Here is a 26,982-nt window from a genome sequence, read left to right on the forward strand (position 1 = left end):
ACATAATAACCCACACGTACTCGTATCATTTCGTAGGCAAACATTTCTTACTTATTACACTTTTGAAGTTAAATACAGATGTGTCACGACAAAATGTTTACTTTTTCGTGCAATGGCCCTATAGTTCAAGTAAACATGCTGGTAAGTGACGAGTAAACAAAAGCATCACAGAGAAGCCATTGCAATCAATGTAGGTTTTTTGACGGGAAACGACAATTCAACGAAAAGAAAATAACTCAATAAACTGAAAACACAAAAAACAATGTACTATGTGATTGTAAGTTAGCAGCAAGTGAATCATAAAAAATTCTTTTATCGACTTTTAAGCATCGAAATAGCAACAGACAAGCGTTTATTTCAACCAGTTCTCGCACAAACGATTTATCATACGATGGATTCCGAGCCGAGGAGCAAGAACAATACAAACCACATGGTGAACAATTCTTTTCATAAAAAGATATGCGATTTATTTTGTTGACGTGCTAAAGTTACTTGGGAAAATATAGATAGTAAAGAAGTTACTGAGTAACACAGTGACTACAAAAAACATTTGCAGTCAGTGACGTATCCTCATATCTATAACAGCGAATGATCGAGTAACGCTCCTGACGTCATCAACAATAAAACTCGCGCCACGGCATGATAATTTGATAATATTTTTTGGTAATGTTTGACATGCAGGGTAACGTTTATTTTGACAAGGCTGAACTGGATCCTGTCATTCACTTAACTGTTTTACTGGTATGACTCATTTTAGGAGAGTGAAGAAAAGAAAAAGTGGTTAACTATTAACGCTTGGAGTTTAGGGTTAAACCACTGGAGTTAGGGATAAAATGTCAACTATCAAAATATCACCAAACAGGCAATGGCTTCGTTAAGTGTAGGAGTGTAAAAGCAATTTTCACCGTCATACCGTGACGGGAGACTTTCTAGTCTGTATAAATAATAAGAAAACGAATTAACCGACACATAAATCGGTTTATCGCAAACCTTTTGCTGTTTCCTTACTTCTACATAGATTATCGTCTCACTCACCCGATCAAAAATATTCGACTTTCAACACGTTTGTTTATCGTGCTATAGACATTTGTTTTTCACCTGAGCTTCTTAATACCTTAACTTCCTAAGAGCTATAGCTATTCATAGATATTATCCGCCCACCTTAATTGATTCCAGTTTTACAAAACTTATCAAAATATCTCAAAAGAATATTCTTAATAGAACTTAACACTAAGAATTTCGTTGTTTTGCCATTCTTTCCTGTTACTAGTTTCAAGGTTTGCTAAGATTCTTAAGCGATTCCAATTCCACAGGTGGTGTTGTCTCCTATTAATAAACTTTCGCTCTCTTCTCTTAAAGATTCTGTTTTCCTCTTAATTCCTGTGGAATTTATAAAATTAATGGCGTTCGTGGGCTCGCATGCATTGGACAGACCAGGCGCTCTTTACAATTTCGCTGGAAAGAGCAGCAAAATTATGCGAAGAAACAACAGCTGAATAAATCTTGCATTGCTCAACACTGTTTAGATTGAAATCACTCTTTTTATTTCAACTCTTATCAAATTATACAAAAATGCCCAATTCGGTCAGATCTTGATTTTTGGGAACCTTTCCACATATAGGGGAACCGGTCTATTTATTTTACTGCAATACCGTATTATTCTTGAGTTTGGCCTCCATTTGTATAGTTGGTTTTTGCTCACTATTTTTTAAAGTGAATGGCACCTCCCCATCATTCCCATTTCTAGTTATTTGTCGGAACATTTTCTTTTCTTTTCTTTTTTTTTAAAATACTCTGCTTACATGCTTTGTTTTGTGATCAAGTAATTTAGTTATATTTTTTCCATCATTCTGTTTCTTTCCTTCTTTTTCTAAATGTTACAATTGCTTTAGTATATAATTTTTTTTTCGACGGTAAATTTATTGCTAATTTATTCGGAAGGAGTTTCATTTATAAGGGCAAAAAAAAAAAAAAAATTACAGTTTTCGTTACCCTCAAGTAAAATTTACGAAGAAAACTTCATCCAAAACAAGCGGATGACGAAACATCACATGACTTCGTGAATAAAATATGACAACGTATTAAAGTACAAATTCAAAATGAAAAACGGTTAAAAAACCAGCAAACAGCTGTTTCGGCACTCTAAAATACAAGTGCCATCATCAGTGCAATTAAAAACGAAGACAGGTTCAACCCGACTAAAACACAGTCGAGTCGAACATTGGAATGAGAGATATGAGAGCACTGCTCTCATATCTTTTACAACTCGTCTCTCATTCCAATGTTCGCCTCGACTGTGTTTTAGTCGGGTTGAACCTGTCTTCGTTTTTAATTGCACTGATGATGGCACTTGTATTTTAGAGTGCCGAAACAGCTGTTTGCTGGTTTTTTAACCGTTTTTCATTTTGAATTTGTACTTTAATACGTTGTCATATTTTATTCACTATGCAGTACAAAGTTTTCGACTACTTTTTTATGTATCACATGGCTTCCTTTGGCTCCAATTTAATGATAATAGTCCCTCGGAGTAAGCAAAGAAACACTTTAAATATTTTACCCCAAGTTTGCTGCGAACCGAAGCAAAGAAAACGTGTTACACAGATAAATTTTCCCAATATTTGCAGTTTTAATGTGATTCAATGTGGTTTTCTCTCTAAATATGGCCAAATTAAAACCAGATTTAGAAAGAAGAAGAAAAAAAAAACGCCAAATTTGTCGGCAAATTTGTGAAAAAACTTGGCAACGATAAGGATGGCGATATATCGCCAAGTGTTTGCCAAATTATAACGCCACTTGAGTTTGCATTGAAATTAACAATGATTTCCCCCAAAAAGGGGTAAAAGACCCCCTTTGGAACATCCGAATGCAGCAAAAAGGGAGGTGCACCCACTAATGTATGGGTGCACCTCCCACCCATACATTAGTGGATGCTAGACCCACTAGGAGTCTACGTACCGAATTTTAACTTTCCAGGACATACCGTTTTTGAGTTGTGCGAGGTATATACGCACATACACACGGACGTCACGAGAAAACTCGTTGTAATTAATTCGGGTAGCGTCAAAATGGATATTTCGGGTGTCTATACGTTCTTCGGCATATATCTACGTGTGGTCGGGTTGAAAAAAAAATTTCGGGTTGAAATTGTATTTATGGAAATACTTCCAATTTTTCAGAAGTAACAATTAAGTAAATTTAAGCTGTCTAGTTTTTAAAAAAAAAATTGGAAGGAAACTGTCCATTATTTGTAAAAAATTGATTAGGATAAAAATTATTAAATAAATATTTTTCAGATACTTTGGAAATAATTTATCTTTTTAATACATATTAACATCCAGATCGCAATGAAGTTAGTTGGAACATATTAAAGCAGGTGCATTTACGATACGGTATGGGGCAATCAAAAACATTCCTCCCGGGCCTGCATTTTTCGATCTCCGAATTCCACTATCCCCATTGGCAGAGCCTGATTACCGCAGGGGCATGTGGGGCACAGGCCCCTCCTCTTAGATTTCAGGGGGGGACCAAAATCCCCTCAATTTATCATGCTAATTAAAAATAAATAATGATTTCACTCAGAATCTAGAGTACAATGATATCATTGATAGTTTTTCAAACGCCAAGACAAGGAAAAAATCTATTTGTTGATAAAAATTTCTCTTAAAAATGTGATCTCTTTGCAAATTAGAAAACCACTCCAAATTTAGTCTGTATTTACTATTAAAAGTTACATCATAGATAATTTTGATATTTACGGTTTACTGCAACGGTCAAAGTTTAACCACATTTTATATATTTATCGTATATTACTATATCTCTTCTACTTTTTAAATGTATATATTATTGTGATATGAGGTATCACTAAATTTCGTATGGTCGTGTAAAAGAGCAAGTATCGAAATATTGTATTGCTTCAACGTATAAAAGAAGCGGGAATGGGGGGGGGGGGCAAAAAATGAATTTCGTGCCCGGTGTCTTCAAAAATCTTAGTCGGACCCTAGGGGGGGGGGGCCCTGAAATAGAAATGTGCCCCATGTCCAATATCAGGATGATCGGGCTCTGCCCATTGGAGCATTAAAAGCTATCCACGAATATTAAGGGCCTCACAAACCACACTGGAAAATCCCTGTTGTATGCTACTGCTTCCTCGTTTGTGCGTAAAATACGAAAATATTTCCTTAATTTCGCAAATTAATGAAGACTACAAGTACCAGAAAACCTAAATCTACTTTTCCATTCAAACATCAGTTTTGAAAAAAAAAAATCTTTTCTTCTCTCTCACTCACCAAAAAAAAAAAAAAAAAAAATTGCCATTAAATTTTTCTCTCCAACTATTTCAAATCTCAAAGAAAAGACTTTTTTTTTTTTAAATTTACTTACATGCATGAATAATTGATATCTTTTTAAACGGTATCAAAGTCCTGATGACTTTTAAATTGAGGTTTGAAAAACCTCAATTCAAAACTTGAGACTTTTTAAACCTCAACTTTTCTTACTATTTATTTTTACTTAGAAAGTACTTTACTTACTAAGCGTATTCTGTTAAAGAGGTATAAAAGGAAAAACATCCTTCCTTTTTCGTAGGTTAGGGAGAATATTACTCTTTGTTTTGAAAGTGAAACTATTTCTTTTTGAAAACTTGACTTAAAATGCTCTTTTTATTCTTTTTATACCCATGACAATGAATGAAGCATTGAAAACTCTTCACCGTTGCAACACAAGGGAAAGAAATAAAATCTAGAGTAGGAAATTCACCTAACACTCACCGAGCCCACTTTCCTCCCTTTATTTACATTGAATTTATGAGGCTCTATTTAAGGTAATTTTTCGTTAAAGAATATTAAAATCATTATTTTCGTCTGCTTTAAGGCACTAACATGGTTTGACCGGAGAAAAATAATGTTTTAATTTCGGTTTTAGTGAATATATAAGCAAGAAAAAACTCAGAAAATCTTAACAGTTTTCAACCATTTTGTTGGATGATGATGTATAAATACGTTTTTCTTGTCAGTGCGACGTCAAAAACAAGTTTGTAAGAATGGAAAATATATTATTGAACATCTGAGAAGTGAAAGCACATTTATAGAAGTAAAATTTTATATTTTGTGCTTCATTTTATAGTATACTGGCGGTTTCCGCACGGCATTGCCCGTGGTAGAAAATAAAAAAATATTTTGATTTGCTTGTATATTTACAGGTGACTCCTGTTATGTATTCATTAATGTTTTTTCAGATCTCTACATATATTCGACAGAATTGAAAATTTGTCACTTAAGACTACCAGCACACTTAAGATTTATTTCGTCCACAAATGGTCTCCAGGTGGTCGTTTGTAAAGCTTGACCGCGAAGAGAAGGCGGATGACCTTGCAGCTAAACCTCATTTTGGATCGTTTGTAATAGGCAGAATCAGTCGGAAAGCACCGAATAGTAAGAATCGCTCTCACTGATCCTATTTATTACAAAATAATAACAATGAACCTATTACAAACGATACAAATCGTCGCCTCAAGAGCAACAGTAAGATATCTAATCCCAGAAATAACACTAAATTATCTTACTGTTGCTCTGAGGCGACGAAATGATGTTTTTGCTTCAAGGTCATCCGCCTTCTCTTCGCGGTCAAGCTTTAACATATTTTACCCAGCGTGCACTGGGGGGAAGGAGAAGGGACCTCAATATTTTTTAAATAAGGGATGAAATATATTGTAACGGATCCCCGGTGCGACTTCCACTTTCTTGAAAGGACGACACAGTTCTTGATTAAAAACACAGGAAGTTTATTTACACGATGTACAGGAAAGATCGTCAACAACTGCTAAATTAATCATCAGCAATTAAGCAAATATCACTCAACACCGTAAACTCAACGGTTACACACGTATTTACTTCCAAATACGCAAAAATACAGCTCAAAAGGTTTCACAAAACAGAGCAATAAATGTTCTCCAGCGTTCCGCTGCAATGATTCACAAGCAAAAACTAACTCGAAACTGACTCATTCACAAGACGCCCGGCGCTATATACCGAGCGAAGAAATCTCTAGAAAATCCTACTAAGTTTTACGCATTTCTATATCTTCTTTTTATTCATTCACGAATCTTATCAATGAAAAATAGGGGAACCGTATACTTCAATCGAATGTATAGGGGCTGTATATTCATTACAGGAAACTATTTACAGGTTACGTTACTACAATAATTTTAGATGACAGATAATTTAATAAACGCCAAATTCAGCTAGATTACGACAGATTAATCACAAAAATAACTAATATTTACAGAATTTGTAACAACATGTAAAGATGTAGGGTAAACAACGTGGAGGAGGGGGGTCGTAAAAGTCATTTGTGACATATGCCCCAAAATTTCTGTGCACGCCCCTGATTTTATCTAAATACGATGTTTTATGTATGACCATTCTTCAATAGGAAATATTTTTTAAAAAAATCTGAAAAAATGGCACCTGAATCACGGATATGGAGCAAGGGCACCCATATAGGGGGGCAAGAGGGGGCTCCAGCCCCCCCCCCTTTGAAACTGAAACTTCTTTGCTTTTAGTACTTTTATCTTTGGAAAAATGTAAAAATATTTCTTCTCTAGCAATTAATGAATAAGTTATTAAAAATGTCAAATTTTAATAACTCTAATCTGTACTGAAATCGGTTTCTATGGAGAAAATATCCTGCTAAACCATGGGGAAAATATCTGAGCCCCCCCCCCCTTAAAGTTTTGCATATGGGCGCCCTTGATATGGAGGCGAAAACTTTAAAACGCTCTTTCTCAACGTGAGCTAGTCGCAGAAACTACTTTTGTGCTTAACACGACAGAAAACGACTTAACTCAAATGCTTCTTACGGAAATTTAATTTGTTTGCTAAGCTTCTTTTAAATCCCGCCGCATTTACCCAAGACCATAACGCACGCATACGCCATGACTCTAACTCGAAATCTTTAAAAGAATCTCTCAAAACGTCCTCGGCGAAAAACAACAAAGTATGAGAGGCAAAAAAAAACACAAAAAGGAAGACGCCAGTATTTTAGACGGGGAACTATCTCTTGTCATTTCCCACACAATGATTTGAAGTCATTATCTTGTCCCGCGTGAAAACTTACGACTCGAGTGCTCGGTGTGTCCACCAGTCGGAAGGTTTTCGCAAGCAAATCTCGGTGTTTATTCATGGGGGGAATGTCGTATGTACCTCTCGTTTCACACTTGCACATACACGGTGTCCTTGGCAGACGATGCATATATCATTCACCCAGCATATTGTTGAGGATGCTTTTAACGCGTCTTTTATTAAGAGACGGCGGAGAGGGGATTTAACGAGGCTGAGAGAAAATTGATTTTTATTTAGCTTTCTGCGAGATCATACACAGTTTTTGCGAAAATAATTACAGTAGAAAGTCTTTAATCCGAACTAATTGGAATCAAGGGCGCCCATATGGGGGACAAGGGGGGATCAAGCCCCCTTTGAATTTGAACTTCCTGGCTTTTAGTACTTTTTTCTCTGGAAAAACATAAAAACATTTTTTCTCCAGCAATTAATGAATAAGTTATTAAAAATGTCGAATTTTAATTCCTCTAATCTGTACTGAAATGGGTTTACATGCGGAAAATATCCTACTAAACCATGGGGAAAATATCTGAGCCCCCCCCCCCTCCTTAAAATTTAGCATATGGGCGCCCTTGATTGGGACCTGGTGCAGTTCGGACTATCAAATCGTTCGGATTACAGACAGGGCGCCCGAAATAAAGTTTTTGGGAGGGCGAAAATTCTCAGTTTGCTGAATGGAACTCCAAATTTCGCCGAATGATGTTAATTTTGCCGAATGGAACTCCAAATTTTGCCGAATGATGATTATTTTGTCGAATTGTCAAGCAAAATTTGCCGAATAAAGAAAATTTCAGGGAGGTCACAATGACCTCCCATCGGGGGGCGCCCCTCATTACAGAACATATTTTGCTTTTCACATGTACTGTATATGACAACTGTTAGCACGTATCTAAAGTGGATCATAAGTGTTGCAAAAAGAGAAAAATGCTGTGCAGTGTAAAATATTGCTTATTTGATTAATATAATGTATAGTAAACACAGAACATAATTAGTATTATAGTGGAAAAAAATATATCAATTAACAAATAATACACTGCAACACTATTGTGCACAATTACTCAAAATTTGACAAAACTTCATTTTCCAAATGTCACGGTTTTTTTATTATCCAGTTCAAAATAAAAACATTGCTGTCTTGAACTTAGGTTAGCCAGAATATTTTACTCGATTAAAAGAAAAGAGAATCACCTGAGTTTATTCATTCAGTGAATTAATTCAAAATTTGGCGTGTCTTATAACTGTTGATGAATTTCGTATTGAACTTCAAACAACAAAGACAAATTTTCTCATTTCTTTTGAACTGGGAAGTTTTTGCATCGTGACTTTTGATGCTCTGCGTACCTTTTGAAACTAACGAAACAGAATCGAAGTTAGTGAATGCACCTTTAACGAACTTCTCCACTTCCGCTGGCACTTTTCCTGCGATCCTGTCGCAACAACAAACACGTTTGCTAATTATAGAAGATTCATTTGCAGGATTAATCATGTAGAAAACAAAACGCACACCTTCTTGATGGGTTGTCGATTCTGCTTGGAGGCTCCTTCACGGAATTTAATACGAACGCAGAAAACTGTTAGAAGAAAAGAAGCACCACTCTTTTAATAGAATTAATTAATCTATTTATTTCCTTTTTTGAGTATTTTGTTCATGAAATCAATAACTTTGAGAGAGAAATTAATTACAGTAGAGCCCCGATTATCCGAAACTCTTGTAACCGACGTGAATGTCCTTAAATTTTACTTATTATTATTATACGTTTTTTTAAGTGAACAATATTCCTTCCCAGGTAGCATACTTCAGTCCATAATAACAATTCCGGTTCATAATCTTTTCTTTACTAATAATAAAGCTGAAAGTCTCTCTGTCTGGATGTCCGGAGGATGTCTGTAGGATGTCTGGATCTCTGTGACGCGCATAGCGCCGAGACCGTTCGGCCGATTTTCATGAAATTTGGCACAAAGTTTGTAGCATGGGGGTGTGCACCTAGATGCGATTTTTCGAAAATTCGATGTGGTTCTTTTTCTATTCCAATTTTTAGAACAAAAATATCATAAGATGGACGAGTAAATTGCGAAATTATCATAACGTGGAACCGTAACATGGGTACAAGCCAATTGGCGAGAAAATTCACCATACATTATTTGTAAATATACAGGCGAAACAAAAGACCTTTAAATTTTTCTATTATGGGCAAAGCTGTGCGGGTACCACTAGTTCCCAATAAATTCGATTCGCCATTTTACGTTCAATTGCTGAAAAGACGTAATTTAAACTTAAATTTTCACATGGAATGATTTTTTTTCTTATTGTTTATGATTTGATGAATGTGCAAAAATTGGAGCCAACTGAATCTTAAATGAGCGAGATATTAGGCACTGAACCTTAGGTTGGCCGTATTTCGCTCACTTACCTTAAATGTTACTGCTCATTATTTAATAATTAAAGCACTTCTAAAGAGTTTACTAAGTTTCGATTATTTTGGAAAAATCCTGCCCATCATAAAGGATTTCGAGGAAAACACGCGCCTAGTGCAAATAAAAAGATTCGTTAAAACGAAACTGAATTTTCATAAACACGACTCTAACAGTTACATTTAAAAAAAAAATCTTTTTCCAATATTTTTCCTGGAAACACCATGTCAGCATTATTACATTTCAGGAGATTTTTTTCAAAAATTGAAAGAAATTAACGACGTAAAAATACAACTTTGAAGTTAGGGGCTGGCCTCAAGCCCGACGAGAGGCCATCTCAGCCTAGTCGGGAATTAGGGGCCCGGACCTTGGGAGGGCCCGGCGACACTAACGAAAAAAAAAAGAAAGAAAAAAGAACGAAAGAAAGATGAAAAAGAAAGGAAAAAAAGGAAAGGAAGAAAGAAAAGGTAGGGAAAACAACGAATAAGCGAAAACGTAACGATAAAGTAAAATTTACTTTTTTGTTATTTACTGTTGTAGCATTTAAAATAGAGTAAATAGTTTTTTTGTAAGCAGTTTTGATTTGTTCTTATTTTTATTTATTTATTTTTAGAGCAATCACGATTGCTTATTGCTTTTATTTGACTGTTTTGAGGTCCTATCATTTTGTTCAATATCCTACACTTACACGCATACATACACGCACGTACACACACATACATACGCCTACACACATACACAAACACATACACACACAAACACATACACACACTCCAACATACACACACACGCATACATACAGACACCTACACATACACACACACCCACACACAACTACCCACACACATATGCCTACACACACATACACATTCCCCCTTCCCACACATACAAACACTCATACACACAACTACCCACACACTCATACCTACTTACTGACAAACACACATGCCTACACACACATACACATACCCCCTACACACAAACATACATACCCCCCCCACACACACATAAACACACAAGCCTACATACACACACACACACACGTGATTGCGAAAAACATAATTTGAATTCAAGAGGTCAAAATTCAAATTATTTTTTTTTAAATTTTATTTTTCTTTTTTTTAGGGGGGGAGTCGGCCCGGTGACATAACTGACAAGGGGCCCGCCTTTGCTCTCTGCGGCCCTGGCTGGTGTGACGTGTTCAGTACCTGCTTCACATGCTTTATTTGGTCTTATTTTGTATTTACTTTTCCTCTTTTTTATCTTTTCAAATTTTGTATTTTGTATTTTGGACATATTTTGTTTCTTGATATTTCATGTTTTTCCCGAATATACACTCTATAACAAAAAAAATCAACGCACCAAGCAGGAGTTGTCCGATTGAGACGAAAATTGGTGGATAGAAAGAATTTACAGAATAGTAAATGATTAAAATCTCAGAACAATTGAATAATATATGTCAGAGTTACAGCAACAAGTTCAACAAGGTGTTGACTCGCCTCTAGCCAGTGGCGTAGCTAGGGAGGGGTAAAGCCCTCGATCCGTCTCTTAAGTGGCGACATGCTCCGGCGTCCGCCATTTTGTGTCGTTCCGCAACTTTCTCCCTATCTCAATAGTAGAAAAAGACCGAGTTATCTCATTGAAAAGTATCTTTTTATCAACGAATGTTTGCAGGTTTTTAAGTGTTATTTATGTAACTGACAATATACGTACAAAAATGTTGAATTTTATCTTAGTAAAATGTATTATTTATTATTAAACCGCATATTATTAAAAATGTGTTTCGAAGGAATTTTCGATATTTTTAAGAGTAATATCCTTTTTTTTTTCACCATAAAGACATTCTGAGTTATAAATTACCTGAAGTACTTTGAATATGCGATTTATTATTAGAAATTTGGTGTAGTAGAAAAGTAGTCAGCCAAATTAACTATGTTATAAAGTGTTTGTAACTTGGGCAAGAGTTTGAACTTATTCATATAAAGCAGTATCATTTATATTACTAATGTGTGTAGTTTTCTTATGGAAAATTATTCACATCTAAAAAATTGCAAAATTTCTTTTTGCCTTAACCAATAAGGTTTTATTTTCAGTGGGACTCTTCCGTTTTTTTTTTTTTTTTTTGCAACATTTGCTTGTTTCTCATGACGATTTTAAATTAAAAAATGCCTTTCATTTAAACCAGATTTTTAAAGATACTACTAGTTCTTTAAAAATCAACAAACTCATATTAAAGTGTTTTAACCAGTTTTAAATCAATATTAAAAAAAATAGTAATTGAATCATTTGATATCAATAGGAATTCAAATAAAAGAGTGCAGATTACATCTTTGACGAACTGTTATAAATTGCAATAATGAATTTTAATAAATCAACAGACACTAGAATAAATCATATATATATTTTTTTATTGAAAAATTTTCACGTCGAATAATTAAACGAAAACAGCATTTTTCCGGACCAAAAAAAAAAAAAAAAAAAAATCTTCAGATAATTTTTAAATTGGCTTGAGTTATATGTTACTGCAATCTGAAAGCAGCTTAATTTTTTAAATAAATAATTTCACATTTTTTATATCTTGAGATTTTAGCATAAAATTGGGAATCCATCGATCTCTTGATATCCTATCCAGCCACAGTTTTCTTCTTCTTTCATTTCTTTTACCCATAGGTAAACGATACAACTTGTGACCCGATTTTGAACTGTTGGAACATCCAAATGCACTACACCAAGGCATCTTCACATTTAAGATAGCTTTTGATGAAAATTACGCATAGCAAAGAGAAAATATCTGGTATTCCGCACAGTGAAATCACACAGGCAGCGACACAAAATGGCGGACTGAGCCCACGTGATAGCCCACCTCCAATCGCAGTCGAAAGCGGCACGCAGTGCATAGATCAAACAGTGTCGCCACTTAAGAGACGAATACAGGGCTTTAGGGAGGGGCGGAGGGGGCGGTCCGCCCCGGGCGGCATTTTTCGGGGGCGGCAATTTCACACTTTTGATGCGAAAAAATTTAACACGTTTTTCCAATGAGTAAATCATGTTTTTGATCTTTTTCTGGATTAAAAAAAAAGGTCTATGAATTCTAAGGTTGTGGTACGACTATGATAATAAAATTACTCAAATACAAAACATGCGTTTTTCTTGTGGACATCTCAGCATTATATTGTTTGCCTTTTCTCTTCCTTCGTCTAAAGCTACAGACTGAGGGCGGTGTCGCCTTTTTCGGGAAGAGCAATCGAACCTTCCTATCACTTAATGTCACCAAACAACCCAAAAGTGTAGTTTTAGGCCTTGAGTCTCGATTCATTTCCGAGGGATAACGCCCACCCCATCCTTTACATCTCATCCTTTAGCCTAATATTGAATATTTAAAATTTCTGAGGACGGTTCAACAAATTCCTGAGGGCAGTCAAGCCCTGACCCTTCCTGAAACCTGATTAAAGATAGTCTAATATGTGTATTAAGGACATCAACTTCGAACATTAAAATCCCCATCGCATCCAATGTCTCCAAAAATTGCTTAAAGTTGGGTTTTTTAAACTTAAATTTTAGAAAAATTCTAAGGTGGGGACCCCAGATGTGCACAAAACCACTTAACGTCATCACAGTTGGTTCCAAATTTCGTTTTTTGAAATTTCTGAGGGAAGGCCGCAAAGCCTTATTTTCTCAGTGAGAAAGAGCTTAAAATGAGCAAGTTTCGAAGAAGATTTCGAGTGGGAAACTCCCCTCCGAACTATCTCTCTCATGATGTTGTCCGTCCAAACAACGGCTAAAGCCGCGTTTTTAGGACGTCATTTTCAAAAAGTTTCATAGAGAGACGGGAAAACCATCTAACTTCCCAAACTTTTTGGAAATAGTTGGAAACTTGTGCCGTAAACGATAGCCTACTATTGCGTTTTTGAAACTTTGCCGTGAGAAAATTTCTAGAGAGCTTCCGAACGTTCCCTATTCTCTTTAACGTCATCAAAGACAGACTGAAATTGATTTTAAGTTTGAAAATATTTCGGGAGGAAAATCCAGTCTTTGTTGGAGTTAGGGCCTTACGCCACTAGATACAACCTACGTTTACGTGCATTTCAGTTTAGTTGAAAAGCTTTCCGGACAGCGCCGCTGAACCCTTCCCAATATATTCACGCATTCAAAGATCGCTTAAAATTGCGTTTTTATGACTTCAATTTTGGCACATCTCTTTGAGAAGAACCAACCCACTAATGTCACCAAAAAAAGCATAAAACTGATTTTTGAAAAAAAAAAAAATCTGGAGAGAGCTCAAAGAATCTTTTCTACCGAAAATTGTTTAAAATTCGAATTCAGACAACTTTTGGAATTTTTCGGTGGGACTCTGAATTTTTTTTTTTTTAATCTTCTGCAAGAAAAATAAGAAGGAAAATTTTTATTTTCTTCTTTATTAAAATCTTACTAAAAAACTTTTGACTCTTTAACTTATTAACTGTCTCCCCATCAAAAGGGCGGTAAATTGAGGAACTACCCCGGGCGGTAGAAAATGTAGCTACGCCACTGCCTCTAGCCTGGATACAAGCTGAAGCACGGCATGGCATAGACCAATAAAGCTCCCTGATGGTGTCCTGGGGGTTTTCCCGGTCAAATTCGCTCCAATTGTCGAATGAAGCTATCAACATTCCGTGCCAGATGCAATCGCTTTCCCATCATATTCCAGACATGATCGATGGGAGAGAGATCTGGCGATCTGGCAGACCAAGGAAGTGTTTGACAAGCTTGTAGACAGTTCATAGCAACACATGCCGTATGTGGTCAGGCATTGTCCTGATGAAAAACCAGCCGAGGGTACTACAAAAGGAACGGTAGCAAAACAGATCTTAGGATGTCGTAGACGTACCGCTGTGCAGTAAGTGTATCTCTAATTACGACAAATGGGGTCCGGCTATCAAAAGAAATGGCACCTCAGACCATAATGCCTTGTTGAGGGGCGGTGTTGCGTGCAATAGTGAAAGCAGAATCCCCCGCTCTCTGCCCAGGGTGTCTCCAAACACGTCTTCGATGATCGTCAGGACAGAGTTTGAAGCGGGATTCGTCGCTAAAGACTATACGTCCTCAGTCGGTATCATTCCAACCTGATCGAGCCATGCACCACTGAAATCTGGCTCGGCAATGTGCAGGCGTCCGTCAGTAACAGGTGGCGTAACGGTCGGCGCGAGCGTAGATTTCGATATAGCTCTGGTTTCCTAGAAGCGAAATCAGCGAGCTTTTGCGTCGCTACTCGGCGTGACGCTGAAATCCAAGTCAAGTGATTCCGACGTGGCCACTCACGACGTCGATTTAGCTCGGGCGCGCATGCGCAGAGGAATCAAGTTTTCCTCTCGGCGATAAGCGACGCCGAAAGGTCGGCGATTCGTTCCTAGGAAGTCAATGCTTATCTAAACCGTCTGTAAATCGTCATGCTGGACATTGGTGTTTGGGTTGAACGTCTGATGGTTGATAGAGATGAAGAAGGCGCTGTCACAGCTGATCGGACAATCACTCTGTCCTCACGATCTGTTGTGACCCTAGATCGACCGCTATCATCCTGACGCTGAACTCTGGCATTTTCCACCCATCCTTCCCGGCGTCTTCCAATCGCCGCATTGCGTCGACTCAAATGACGAGCAATTCCTCGATTTGTCCAACCGGCCTCTTTCAATCCAATGATACGACCTCTCTGAAACTCTGTCGGTTGCTCGTAGTGTGCACGAATCCTGCGGCGAGGCATTTTTTTAAGTTGTTGAAAGGTAATCTGAATCGCAATCAAACCGAAAATTTTAACAACCGTTGAAGAACTGTTTCTTATATACATCTCCTGGATGGAGCAGTTCCGATGCGCTGGAGATCAAAACTATTCATTCATTGGACACCAAATTTTAATTGTTTGCATATCTGGTCAAAACACTCATGGAAACGAAATTTCAAAGCGATCGGATGATTGCTTCTTGGTGCGTCGATTTTTTTGTTATAGAGTGTATTACACATACACACACACACACACACACACACACACACATATATATATATATATATATATATATATATATATATATATATATATATATATATATATATATATATATAAGGGTGTCCAGCAAAGGACTCCCTGGTTTCAAAATTAAATATCTCGGAAACAAAGGACGATATTGGAATAAAATAAACGGTATGTTTACTGTGAAACCCATAAAAATCATATACAAGAACTTGGAAATTGGTTTAAAAAACTGCCAACAGGTGGCGCTGCACAATGTAATTGCAATAGGAGTCTCTATAATAGTGCTGCGAAGAGGTTAGTTGTTTCAACAGTAGTTTAGTCTCCCAGATATGCTTACATATACGCTAGAAATTATCGTCTAACCTCTTCGCAGTACTATTTATGGAGACTTCTATTGCAATTACAGTGTGCAGCGCCACCTGTTGGCACTTTTTTAAACTAATTTCCAAGTTTCCGTACACGATTTTTATGGGTTTCGCAATAAACATACCGTTTTTTTAATTCCAATATCGTCCTTTATTTTCGAGATATTTAATTTCGAAACCAGGGAGATTTTTGCTGGACACCCTGTATATATATATACAAAATAAAGCGTAACTTAATTACATCTGCAACCTCTCATCAGCTCCGTAAGAATTAATTGCAGTATCTCATAAATTTGCGTTTCCTCATTTCCTCTAATGATAACTAAAAGCAGAAATATTTAATTCACGATGCAAAACTGAGCACGCAACTCCACTAAGTTATGGATGATTCCAAGTCTCTAGGTAATGCGCATTCATATGAAGGGAGAAATATTTATGCACAGTGGAGGAAATAAATTTCCTTCGTAAGCTTTTACCACAGGCAAGGGAGTTATTATTAAAATTTTGCATTAACATTGTTGTGGGCAGAAGTGCAGACAAACTATGGATTTCTAGACATAATTTTAACTTAAATGTACCGGTGTCCCTGGTATAACACGGTTAATTCGTTCCATGTAGTATCGAAACGGTGTTATACGAGACTTTATTAAAAATAACATTTTTACTTATTTCTAATACTAATTATGTATGTGCATGAGAAAAATCGGGTTATAAGATGTATCGTGTTATACCGAAACCGTGTTATACCAGACTTAGAAATAATGCAAATCAAGGGATGTGTACCGTGTTGTATCGAAACCAAGTTTCATAAAAACAAAGTAAAAACTTATTAGAGTTATCAAACATTAATAGAATGTATTAAACAAAAATGAAATTCCAAATTTTTTAAATACAGTAAACTCCTGACTATCCGCGGAATAGGGTGGCATGGTAACCGCGGATAAGCGAAAACCACGGATAATCCGAATAATAGTTAAAAAACGATACTACTGTATACAATAGCTAAAAAATATGAATAACACTCACGCATACATTTAAATTTTTGCTAAAAAGATTGCTACATTCCATCTACTAACATTGAATGTAAAAAAAATATACATATGTAAAAGCTAAAAACGAACAATAACACAATCAAAAGTTTAAAAAACATTTATTGACCGTTAAAAAAATAGTGAAAAAACCCGCGGATAATCCGAGCCGCGGATAAACCGACCGCCGATAATTGGGAGTTTACTGTATAACATTCGAGTTTTATCAAAACCATGAAATATTAAAATGAAGTATAATTACTAATATGAAGTAAGTTTCGTACCGTGTAATAACGAAACAGTGTTATAATAATCGCAAATTTGGACCGTGTAATATCGAAGAAGTACCGTGTTATACAAAGGAACGCCTGTATATCCTTTTCGGGTCCATCATTTAGATTTTTTCTATGAGTGGAGGAAGGGAGAAGTATACGCGACGCAAATTTATAAGAAAACAGCAAAAACCACGCCCTCTTGCAAAAACATTAATATTTCATAGCCAGGGGGCAATTGATCCCCCCTGACCCCTTAAATGAGGTGTCGGGCCCTTTTATTTGAGTTGTATTATATTTTCGAGCTTATTTTCTGTGTGGTGGAAATTTTTCTAGCTTTTTCTTTTCTTTCATCAGTTTCGCATATAGAAATTACTTATATATGGCATTTTCTTGACTAATTCATATTCGAGACCTTGTGAGATATCAGGTAAGAAAGAATCAAATCTTAAACTTCTTTTCCAAAGAAAATTTTTAGGAAATTATTTGAGTTGAAAATTGTAGTTGAAAATAAAATCTCTTTTAAAAATTTAGCCACCTGTTTTTTTTTTTTTTTTTTTTTGTTTGCTGCTAGTTCCGAAATCTTCGAGAGAAAGCTAATTCTTTTCTATAAGTAAAATGCCGGCAAGAACTACTGATTGCCGCAGAAATCACCTCTAGTGTTGTATTCAGAAATTATAATCCACATTAGACTTCACTAAAAATGACTTCAGACTAAAAAAAAAAAGTCATGGTGCAGAAGCTACACTGGTATTTCAGCATTTCGTTTGGGGGGTCGAGTTTCTTGAATATGAATTTCCTCAGTATAATATAAAATACATATTGGTTAACAAGAAGTGATGATAAAATGGTTTTAATTTTAAGAAGAATTAGGTTTGTTTTGAACAATTAAAATTTTTACGTCCGAAGCTTTAAATTTATTTTGTAATAAGTTATCTCACAAAACATCTCGGAACTAGTTTTTATTTTTTAGTAAAGATTTAATCTGCTATTTTTGGACTTATGAAAAACAGAAAATTTTATAACTATATTTAATCAGTATCCAGTGTTTTGCTTTATTGCCAGTACAGCTAAAGATGAAGATCTTACTTACCTCATTGCGCTTCGAAGGTAATTCTCTAACCTCCTGACACACAAAATTCAAAATTGGTTGACGTTCAGTTCTCCCACAACTTTCTGGTTGTGTGCTGAGTTTTTTGCACTGATGAAGAGGCTCCATTGTAGCCTTGAAATATCTATATGATGTATTTTCGTGTTAATTTGTGCTTTATTTACGTCGGTTTTTCAATTTAATCACAGAAGTCATCTTTCAAGTGACTGACCTGATTCAAACAGTCAAAAAATAATGGAAGCAAGGAAGTTATGTTAAAAAAAAAACATTTCCTTCAGATTCCTCTCTTTAAAATAACCAAGAAAACTTCTTAAATTGGGATAGTATTTATTTTGCGACATTAAAAAGTATAGTCGCAATTCACAAAACAATTATTCTTCCCTCATGCTATTACTTATAAGTGAAATATTTTCTTTTTCGTTTTCTATAACCGAGCTACATAATATTGAACTTAAGACCAATGATAAATATATCTCATCAAATCCTGTCTCAATTTCTTAAGAGACTGAATTGATTATTTTATACAGAATATAGATTTAATATTTTGGCTAAAACTTCCTGTGGGTTTTGTCTTCTATAATTGGCACACATAAAAACGGCTATGAAAAGTTCTGTCACAAAGTTCCACACTTGGTTCAAGTATGTATTGGTGCGACAATTACAAAGAGTTTCAATTGTCAATCCAAGAATTAAGATTAGCGGATTGAAATTTTTATGATAGTGTGTAGCATTGTTCAAAAAACGCTCCGCAGTATAAATAAAGTAAACAAAAATTTAAACAAAGTCATATATATTAAAATGACTTCAGATTTTCTATCAATGAAAAGGTCACCTTCCAGTAATTCTTCCAGGGGGCTTTTATAGATTCAACTCTTGAATACCATTGTGTGTCACTCAGAGATTGTCAAGTAAAGTGCCTCAAGATATATTTGTTGATATGAAAGTTTTTTTTTTGACGTGGGATGTTTTTCAAAAAGAGCACATCATAACAAAATGTTTCCATGAAAGCATATAACAAACACATCGAGTTGCTAAAATGTGTTTCTAGTACAAGGCATTAATGAACACTTACCGGCTAAACATTAAATTATAATATGAACATAAAGATTTATGTAAAATGACATGGAGTTTACGCGTAAAAATTGCGCAGTCTCATCACTGTACAGGCATAATATACAATATGCATCATCATAACATAGAGTACACAATTTTGAAATATTTAAACCATATGAAGAGATTACTTCTTCAGTAAATGCGTCTTGAATCATTCTCCATCAGTTTGTTCTGTTCTGAAAATGCAGGCTGATGATTTTTAAGTTATCTAAATTGAATTTACCCTTTTTACTTTCTTCAATATCTAATATATAGAAGAAAGTATTGGATTCGTGCAAATTTTCGAATTTCGAATTTTGACGGATTCGAACGTTTTGAGGTGTGCTGAGTCCATTTCGACTATTTTTGGAAAATGTCTGTCTGTCTGTGTGTATGTGTGTGTGTATGTGTGTGTGTGTGTGTCACGTCTGTGTGACCAGTTTTTTGTGGCCGCTCTACAGCAAAAACTACCGCATGAAATCGAACGAAACTTGGTACACATATGTGCCCCTATGTGAACTTGTGCCCATTGGTTTTTGGCGCGAATTCCTCCAAGGGGGGATGGAGCAATGGGACGTTTTTTGAGTTACGCGTGCTTGCTATTCCTCAGGAAGTAATTGGCGGAATAAACAAAATTTGGTTCATATGTTGCCATTAACAGGAACAGGTGCTGATTCAATTTTGGTGTCAATAACTCAAACAGGGGTTGAGCTATAGAACGTTTTTTGTCGTCAATTGTGACTGCTGTATCTCAAGAAATAATGAACGGAATGAAAGAAAAATTTATCGGCAAGTAGCCCTTAGTGGGTATAAGAGCTGATTTTATTTTGGTGTCAACAGATAAAAAGGGGGTAGTGCAATCGCCCGTTTTTTTTTTCCATTGTGAGTGCCCTATCTCAAGAAGTAATGCTACGTTCTGGTTGAAATTTGGAATATATGTGAATCCGTATGTAAACAGGCTTTGGTTCAATTTTGACGCCAATCGCTCCAAGAGGTGTTGATTTTTTTTTTTTTTTTTTTTTTTTTTTGCGAATAAAAATAGTTTTATTAATGCAACAATAAGAAAGATGAATCGTAATAGATTGTCGTCTGCGTATTTCTCGTGATTTTAATTGTATGGAAATGATCGGAAATATTATCTCAATGATTTAAAATTTTTAACTGTTGCCATCTTATGTTTGTTAACAAATAAAATATTTGTAATTAATTCAAGCAAGGCTTTTAAAATAACTTTCAATTTTCGCTCTTTGCTTTGCTTTTGCAATAATTCAGACATTGGGATGGTCGTCAAGTTTTATTATTCTTAGTGAAAAATTTGGGGGTGAAACCGCCCCTTCTCGCTTTTCCTATTTGCCGCCCCTGGCTTTAGTCATAGTGTGACTTTTCTACACTAGCAATAAAGTCATAGTGCTAGTGTAGAAAAGTCACTAAAAATGACTTCAGATTAAAAAAATCTTTAAAAAGTCGACGTGTGCAAAACATTGCTTTGTAAAACTGAATTAGAGACGAACGAAAGGTTTATTAGGAAGTAAATATACCGCAAATGAACCGGAAAAACGCAAAAAAATTCAAAGGTTATTCCTTTCCATCTGAAGTGATGAAGTTTCTTTTCGTAAGAATGAAACAGCTGCGAGCTACTTCCTTTTATGTGCTTTACATGTTTAGCTTGTATTCAGGGGTGCCAAAGCTAGGGATTTAGTTTGAAATTCTTAGGTTTTAGATTTTATTGGTGATAACTACACATTTCTTCACCATTTCAACGATTAAAAACATAGACTAATAATAAGAGTAGACCGAGCTATGGCAACCCGTTTGCTGCTCATAAACCAAACCATGTGACTGGTGGATATCCTAGCAACAGCGGGCGTTAATCGTAGCAGACGATCAACGCCAGCGCGAAATAAAATAAATAGAATTGATGGAACACGGAAGAATGATCTTTTATGGAGTCCGATTTGTAAATTTGTTATTCTAAGTTGTAAATATTTTGTTAATATAGCGAGTTTTTCGTTTAGATAGTATTGTGCATTTTCTTTAGTCAATTTCAATAACTCTCTAAGCAATAAAAGATGCAAGCGACCAAGAAGAATCAGCAAACGGTAAGATTTTTACCTACACAGTTTCAATTTAAGATACCGATTAGTACATTTTTGCATTAACGCAAAACGTTTACGCCATTTCGTTCACGCCAACGCTGACAGCTCCAAATGAAATAAAAGTTACCGAAAACTGATCAAAAACTATTACTAATGTCAAAATAATGCATAACTAAAAGAAAAACAGTTCAATCTCTGCACCTGGAAGTTTTTTTTAATGAAAACACATTGTCTTAAAATACATGTCGAGTGCCAAACTATAGATAATGCTGCCATCTAGCAACCATGCTGCCAAAGTCTTCGCCAAGCCCTTCCACTAGTCACATGATACATCTATGAACCAATTTTCTTCATCAGCAAGAATGAGAAAGCTCGGTCTACTCTTATTATTAGTCTATGATTAAAAATAATAGTTTCACTAAAATATAATTTTTTTGGCTAAGAAATCTAGAATGGACGTTTCTTTCATGTTCATGCTGTATCTTTGCAGAGAGGTTGCTTTGGGAGGAAACAAAACGAGCTGTTGTGTGCATCACATGACTTCCTTTTACTCCAATTTAATGATAATAGTGCCTTGGAGTAAGCAAAGAAACTTTAAATATTTTCCCCCCTACCAAGTTTGTTGTGAACTGAAGGAAAAAAAAACATTTTATACAGATTAAAATGTCCCAATATTGGACATTTTAATGTGATTCAATGGTTAACAGGGGCAAAAATAAAATCAGATTTAAAAATTAAAAAAAAACCGCCAAATTTGTCGCCAAGTTGGCGAAAAAAACTTGACAACCAAAAGCTTGGCAATATATCGCCAAGTGTTTGCCAAATTATAACACCACTTGAGTTAGCATTGAAATTAACAATGATTTCCCCCAAAAAAGGTGTAAAAGACCCCCTTTGGAACATCCGAATGCAACCAAAAGGGGAGGTGCACAACTAGACCCCACTATGAGCCTACGTATCAAATTTCAACTTTCTAGGACATACCGCTCTTGAGTTATGCGACATACATACGCACATACGTACATACGGACGTCACGAGAAAACTCGTTGTAATTAACTCGGCGATCGTCAAAATGGATATTTCGGGTGTCTATACGTTCTTAGGCACTTATCCAAGTGTGATCTGGTTGGGAAAAAAAAATCAAAATTCATTCGAGGGCAAATAGAATGGAAATTTTAAGGCCGAATTTTGGGTGAATTATTTTTCGTGAATACAATACAGTAGAACCTCTCAATAAGGGACACTGAGGGGACCAGACATTTTGTCCCATAAATAGAGGTGTCCCTTATTCGGAGGTGGATGAATTGAGGCATGCCGTGTACTAAGTAGTATAATATCACAATAAACATTAACTACTAACACTTATGATTAAATACTGAAAATGTTTCATTTATGCTAAATAAAATTCAATTATTCAAATTTCTAAGTTTATAGTATTTTGTTAGTTAAAATTTAATCAAAAATTTTATAATGGCAAAGTTTTGTAGCCACACACAGAAATAATTTTGAAGTAATTCATTGCATATATTTGCTTTATGTTATGTAATTTACAATGTAATACTATGTGAATTACTAATAATGTTCAAATTTCAAGTTTTACATACAAAGCAAATTAGTTGCTGAGCACTCTCCGTCGACCCTGAATCTACTTGAATAAATTGTTGAGAGCGCAAATTATGCATGTTAATTTCAGCAAGTTTTTTTAAAACACATTACTTGTTTCCTTCACATATGTTTATGTCAAACTTACCTCAATTAATTTTTAGAGGAAAAAATGAAACTTTCACTCCAACAATTCACTTTCTCTTATGTGCTTATACATTATTTTTTGCTTTTTTTTTTTGCTTTGTGATTGTCCCTTAAACAGAGTGTCCTTTAACTAGAGGTAAATACATGGAAGTTCCTATTCAAAGGGACTGGGACCAGAAAAAATGTCCCTTAAATAGAGGTGTCCCTTATTCAGAGGTGTCCCTTAATGGAGGTTCTACTGTACTTCCTTTACTTCGTAAAAGGAAGCAAAAAGAGAGAGAGAGAAGGTAAAGAATAAAGACAAACAGAAATTAAGAATTGGTTTGAATTCAACCGAGTCAGGGTGATTTTCGGATGAAAGAGTCGGAATCGGAGGCTTTAAAATTCCAGAAGTTTTGCCTCCGGATGAAACGAGAACTTGATTTTGCTTGTTCTCAATCTTTCTTTGTTTGCTTTCTTTTCTTGTAGCAACCATTTATTTATTTATTTTTATTTATTAAAAGTATTGCACACTACAGAAAGAATCCAGTTTCAGTGGCAGCAATAATATAAAAAAAAAGCAATTAAAACAAATTATACATTTAAAATATTAAAACATAAAGACTTAAAATTGCAAAATGACAAGTTAAAAATATCTAAATCACGACAATAAATGTTAAAAAAGTTTGTAAAATTTAAAAAGACAAAAATTATCAACATAGTTAGTCTAGTAAAAAATTTTTTAGAAGAAGAACGACTCCTGAGAGTCCTACCCGGGACAGCAATTTGTATCGAATTGACGATATCTGAGCAGTCAATTAAATTATGTAGAACCTTATAGAAAAAAAGAAGACACAAAAGTTCACGGCGTGATTTAAGAGTGGAAACATTATAAATATTACATAAATGAGAGCAGTGGCGGATACAGCCGGCGGGCAACCGGGCATTTGCCCGGTGGGCCGGTCATGCTTCGGGCCGATCAACTAACAGCGAAGTCTTTCGGGCCTGTCTGCTAACAGCAAAATGTAAATTTTGCGCATGTGTTTAGAATGACGCAAATTCGCAAAACACACCTCAGCTTCTCTTTACGTATGGGCTAAAGCTTGTTTGTGGAGGGAGGCAGGGCCGTCACCAAGAGGTGGGGAGGGGATTTTCTGAAATGGGGGCTTCCCAGGGCCTGATTAACACACAGGCTGACTAGGTCTAGGCCTCGAGCCCCATGTTCCTGAAGGGTCCCAAATTTTTTTAAGAATTATGCATAGCACTGCAACGATATGAAAAATACATGTAATTTTTTAAAAATAAAAAATTATGACTTATTAATTTGAAAAAAACTTCTTTAAAGAGGAATTTTTAATCATTCTGCCAATAATGAATTTACTTGGTCACGATTATGAGGGGGCCCAAAGGGGATTCATAAATGCTCATATGTGATTTGTACATAGTTGTGTGATTAGACAAAGAGGCCTCCAAAAGTGCATTCGTGCTTTAAAAATGCAAATCAAACACTGCATAGTTTTCAGGGGACCTCCAAATTAATGTGGGCCCAAAGCCTCACTTTCAGTTAGACGGGTCCTGGGGCTGCCAATATATTTTTACTGGTATAATAAAAAATAAATGAATAAATTAAAAAAAAAAAAAAAACAGGGAAACCTCAGCGGTTGTAAAAAGTTAAAATACTTTTGGTCTCTTTGACGCTTTTATTTATAAATGACAATTCAAAATTGCTATGAAATGCAACTTACAACAAGGGTCGACGTGAGGTCATGTCAGCTTAGTTTGAGAATAGGGGCCCGGCTGCGACTCGAAATTGAACTCATGCAGAGGGTAAAATATTCTAATGGTGAAAGGTGTAGAAGGGGGCCAGTGAAAAAATTGACCTATGTCATTTTTTTCCTGGATCCTCTGTTGGTGAATCCGTTTATAAAAATTGGAATAGAAGTGACAAAATATTTCTCTCCGTAAAATTATTTTTAAAAAAGGCAATCTTAAAATACCATTGAGGAGCATGAAAGATTCTACATTATTAAGATTACCAAATCAAAGGCCAAAGGCCGCCAAAATGTGTGTTTCAAACAATTTTGACGAAACATGAAGTATTCTGTACGGTGTACAAACTCACGGTTTCGGAGCCCTCAGTTTAAAAAGAAAATAAGTTGATAAAAACCAATGTCGAAAGAATTTCGGTGGTCCCCAGAACCCCCCCCCCTCCTATTATCATCAAAGATCGTATAAAATTTAAATTTTTGGGCTTCAATTTCTTCAATTGGGCTTCAATAACTTCATAAGAGAGCAGCCGAATCCACTCCCACCATAACATGGAATTCCAGTTTCGAAAATTTGCTGGAGGAAAGTACTCAGACCTCTCCAATTTTTTAAACATTCCCAAAGATGGTCTAAAACTGTGTTTTTAAATTAACATTATCAAAAATTTTCTGGGAAAGTGCCCCATCCCCTCCTCTTTCTTGGCATCATCAATGAAGAATGTTTTAAATCTCGTTTTTAGTACTTCAATTTAGAAAATTTTCCGGGGTCAGTCTACTGAAAACTCCTCTTCCTAACATCACTGAAGGTCAGCAAAAATTTCGCTTTTGGAACTAACTTTTGAGTAACTGCCGGTGCTCTAGTCTTTACCAAAAAAGGCTTTTAAGACTTCAACTTGAAAATTTTCTGGTGGATAGGTGGATGGCATCAGAATCTATCTCGACTTAAAATCACCAAAGATCTTCTGAAACTGCGTTTTCAGAAGATAATTTAAAATTCTGTTTTTGGATTTCCACACTTTCGAAAAACTGCAGCAGGAGAAACCCTGAACCTACACTTACCTAACATCACCAAATATTGTCAAAAATTAAGTTTTTAAGACTACAATTTCAAAAAATTTTCCGGGGAAGAGACCTCCCGGACCCGGACTCCCCTATTTCAGACTCAATGTTAATATTTCTACTATGTTTATATTGCTAATACTTTAATGACTCCCAGAAGCCAGACAGCTAAAGTCCACTCTCTCTCTTTATATTGATACATGCGTTTGAAAAAAAAAATTGAGGGGCTGCCAAACTCGTACCCGATTCACCAGGTTTTTGACCTCGCATCGAGTCTGGGAGTCGTCAGGGTATGGCAGTGTAAAAAAAGGAATGTTTATGACAGGGCCCGGTAATGTATGTTTGTGTCGAGGGACCCATCAAGTTCTACGACGACCCTAGTATTTCACTCATGAACATCGCTAGATCAATTTCATAAAACAGGGCAATTAAGTTACTTGTTATGACCGCAGAAAAGGACATACTAGCCAAGCAGTGTTATCAGTACGGAAACATTCAATCAAGTTCCGGGCATTATAAAAATACTTAAAAATGGACAATTACAATCACAATTCCCCCCTCTCCCCAAAAAAAAAGTTTTAGCTAATACTGTACACCATTAAAGTGCAGAAGTGTTCCTATCTGTTGAATTTTGTTTAAACAAAACATAATTAGTTGTTAAGAATAATTTCCTCATATTTAAGTGATATCCTAATCGTTAAGTTTAATACCCATAACAGCTATGGGGCCGCTACATCTCCTAATGCCAGGGCCGATTTTTTCAACCAATCCGCCACTGAATGAGAGTAAGAATAAGTTAAAAAATCTTGATTATTAGTTCTGTAACACAAGTAATAAACAAATTTGGATTGAATCTGCTCCAGAGTTTTAGATTAATTATTGTATTAGGGATCCCAAATAAGAGAGACTGCAGTACTCGAGTTTGGAGGGCAC

The sequence above is a fragment of the Uloborus diversus genome, chromosome 6, assembly GCF_026930045.1.
Source record: "Uloborus diversus isolate 005 chromosome 6, Udiv.v.3.1, whole genome shotgun sequence".
In the NCBI taxonomy this organism is placed as follows: Eukaryota; Metazoa; Arthropoda; class Arachnida; order Araneae; family Uloboridae; genus Uloborus; species Uloborus diversus.